A 4082-nucleotide genomic window follows, 5' to 3' on the forward strand; every position below is an offset into this window, starting at 1 on the left:
AAATAGAGAGAGTACAAACACTTTCTGTTGCGAATGGTAGCTATTTATATTACTGGGCATGAAACTGTGAATAATAGAACCTTTCTTGCAATCACATACAAACTTATTTTATCGGAAACTGGCAAGAGCTAGCAAGTACTATTTGGCATACTTGATGTGATCAGCGGCAGGCATATTCCTATGAATCATTCACAGGTGAAATATGATTACTGAATTCCATCAGCTCAATTGAATTGTCAGTGTTTAAAATTTCTAATCCACATCTGGGTTTTATAAGCACAGTATTTAACCAGGTGTAACAGCTGACAAGGCCGAAGCTGTCTTTCTTAAAGCGAAAAAAACGGGTTTCGAATTTCATCAATACGATGACAAGAAAGGAAGCCACTCGCAAGGTTTAAAAGCCAACTATTAGATGGCTAGAACTTGAGTAATAAGTCAACCTAAGCTAGGTCATTAGCATGGGAGTCACAGAAAACGATTTGAACAGGAAAGAGGAATGTGATAACTGATATCATAAACATGACGAAGATATTGTAAATCGTGCAGCGAAGTTGTGGAGAATATAAACTAAGCTCCTACCCATCATGGACACATTGTGATACACTTAGCTCTAACTACTGACTAGAAAATTTAGAACTTATGATGTATCATGTAGAGGAATATGTACATCTCAATTTTCAGCATCGTGTATCATATAAGCACTCTAAGTCAACATTTGTGACAGACACGGTACAACCCAAAAGTACATCTCAGAACTAGATAGTAGATACTTCAAAAGATGAATAAAGGTCAAAACTCCTTTGCTTCTATGCGACATCGAATAAATCACATTTATTATTTACTCTCCATCTAGAATCAATAGTCACATACAAGGTCTGGGTTAAAGTTGTGCAATGCACGTCGAAAAAACCATGCATTAATTACTCTCCGTGTAGAATTAATAGTCACTGTTGAAACTCCCTCAGCTACAGCTGCTCACATCATCACTTCTTCTAGAGCTGATCACATCCCACCTGTGCCATCTCATTATCAGGTCCCTCAGCTTCCAGATGCTTCTAGAAAGATCCATAACTACCTATGGAGACAACTCCCGGAATTCTAGGGAATTAGTTAGATTCTGTTACAGATATTCTGTTAGAAGATATTTTTCTCTGTAATGATTCTCTCATCTCTCCAGTTGTCACTTTTCCTAAAATAATCACAATTCGTAATTGACTTTCCCAAAAATAACCTTATTAAGAGTTTAAGACCAATTTAGGAGTAGAGTGTAGGAATGGTGTAACTATTATAAAAGTCCCCTAAGTGCAAACACTTGTCGCAAATCTCTAACTACATAAGAGATTAAGACAATGTGACAATGAATTCCGGAAGAAGGGGGGACTAATATGTTATACAAGACCACAAATCTGACGAAAGCCCGTGACCATCACCATCATCATAATCCTAATACCTGCCACAACGCTGATGCTTAAAATAGGGAAAGAGAAGTCTATACTCTATCAGGGAATTAAAACTCTCCCATTCCGTTACAAAACGGTCGTTCTGTAACGGATTTCGGATTTGTCGTTCCGTGTAATCCCGTTACGGAACGCCATAATAAAATTCACATACTTCCCGCCGCGTTGTTCGTTCTGTAACGCGAACTCGCCGCGTTAGAACGCTTTTATCCCCGTTACATCCGTTATTTTCAAACATTGGCCAAATTCTTTTTATGATTTAATTATATAGTTGACGAAACATGATATTCTATTAGATTTGATTAAATTATGTTGTAACAATGCTTCATAAACTAAAAAAATGCAAATAAGGTTGAAACATATTTATGTGAATTCACGCCGCGTCGGCCGTGAAACATTCTATTTCCCCGTTACAGGCCGATCCGCGACCGCGTTTTTTTTCCCCTGCTCTATAGTATGCAAACATCATCCTCCATCAGGAGTTTAGGACTACTCACATATAAATCCTGCAATCGCACTACTTGTCCTCTTTTTTTTTTTACAACGAGGGAAATTTGCATTAAGTAAGACAGGATGGTACCGCCTAACGCTAATACAACCAAACAAAAACAAAGAAACTAAATTGAGCTTTACTCACTCTTACATAAAATCGGAGGAAGGAAGAGCAAGCGAGATTTGGAACTCGCATTACTTATACTTTGTTAATTATAATATCACAGAGTGTGATGAAGCAGCAACAAGACCTCAGCAATGATACAGCTTAGCAGCCAGCTCAGCACAATCAGTTAGAGTTAGTTCAAAGTTAGTTAGAGCTAAGAAATGTTTGTTAGTCAATTCTGTTAGTTAGTTTTCCTTTCCTTCTTTCTTCTTTCTTCTCTTCTTTCTTCTGATTGTATATATAAACTCTTCTGTTATCATTAGATCATTCATTCAGAAAATAGTTTTAGGTTGTAATTCTCTCTGAGAAACTTTCTTCAATAATGTAGTTCTAGATCCTGAGCTCAGAATTGAGAGCAGTGAAGGATAAAATTCCTTGTGTTCTTGAGATGATTTAGCTTCTGTTTTGGTTCATTGCAAGAATCTGATATCGTAACATGGTACCAGAGCTCAAGTTTTTTATTCTGGAAGTTTTCAATTCGATCCTCAATCAATCAGATTTTTGAAGATATTTCTTTCATAGATTTTTCTCAAAATTTTAGTATAATCCGCTGCAAATTGTTGAAATTGTTGATTGCGTTTTTGTGCGGAACTTAGGTTAAGAATCAATCATTAATCTCTTGATATTGATTTGTATTCTGCAAATTTAGCTGAAAATTCAATATTCATTCATTGTTAATCCAGATTTCTTGATATTTTCATCTTTTTTCATCATCAGTTCAACTTTCTAGTTGATTTCTTCATCATTTTTATCACTGATTCAAATTCTTAGCTTCTTTTCATCATCAATTCTTAATCTGATTGTTTAGAAACAATCTGAAATTCTAAAATGTCTTCTAATGATGAATCATCTACTGAAAATACACAAAATCCTAGTTCACCAATACTATATTGATCCTTCAGACAATCGTGGTATGAAACTGATTTCTCTTCAATTTGATGGAAGTTGTTATAGTGATTGGAAACGTTCAATGTTGATTAGTTTGTATGCAAAGAAAAAGATAGGATGTGTGAATGGATCAATACCTAAGCCAGCACCTACTAGCTCTCTCTTTAATGCATGGGAAAGGTGCAATAACATGTTGATATCTTGGTTGCTTGGAGTATTAGACTAGAATATAGCAAGAAGTGTGCTATGTTTTGGAACTCCACATGAGATTTGGACCAATCTTAAGGAAAGATATGGCCAATCATCTAGAACTCAGCTCTTTTCTTTGAATCAGTCATTAAATGACATTAAGGGCAGGACAGCATTTCTAGTTACTATACTAAGTTGAAAATGCTTTGGGATCAACTTGACTCTATAGATCCTATACCTCTATGTGAGTGCAAGAATTGTACATGTACAATCACAAAAAGCTGTTGAAATCTCAGCAGGCTTATTGAGTTCATGATGAAGTTAAATGAAGGCTATGGGTTATCAGAGGTAGTATTCTTATGATGTCACCACTTCCTACCATCTCTCAAGCTTATAGGTTGTTAATGGAAGAAGAGAGGCACAAGAAGATCCATTTAACACTCCAAGGTTATTCAGAGTCGGACTGGGGAGCTTGAAGATCCATTTCTGGTTATGTACTTCTCCTTGGCAACTCTCCAGTAAGTTGGAAAATCGAAGAAACAAGGAATTGTTTCTAAAAGTTCTTCTGAAGCTACAGGGCCATGTCTGCTGCAGCTAGTGAGGTCACATGGCTAGTTAGACTTCTTGAAGAACTTGGAATTACAGGTCTCAAACCAATGACTTTACACTGTGACAACCAAAGCTCAATTCACATAGTTAAAAACCCTGTACACCATGAACGTACAAAGCACATAGTATTTGATGTGCATTTTACAAGGGACAAGGGATTATTGCAGATCACTTATCTACATACTTCATCTCAGATTGCTGATGTTTTCACAAAAATTCTAACTTCTCAAAGGTTCACTCATTTGCTGTCCAAACTTGACATGGTTGATACCTTGCCTAGT

This window comes from Beta vulgaris, chromosome 6, assembly GCF_026745355.1.
Source record: "Beta vulgaris subsp. vulgaris cultivar EL10 chromosome 6, EL10.2, whole genome shotgun sequence".
Taxonomy (NCBI): domain Eukaryota; kingdom Viridiplantae; phylum Streptophyta; class Magnoliopsida; order Caryophyllales; family Amaranthaceae; genus Beta; species Beta vulgaris.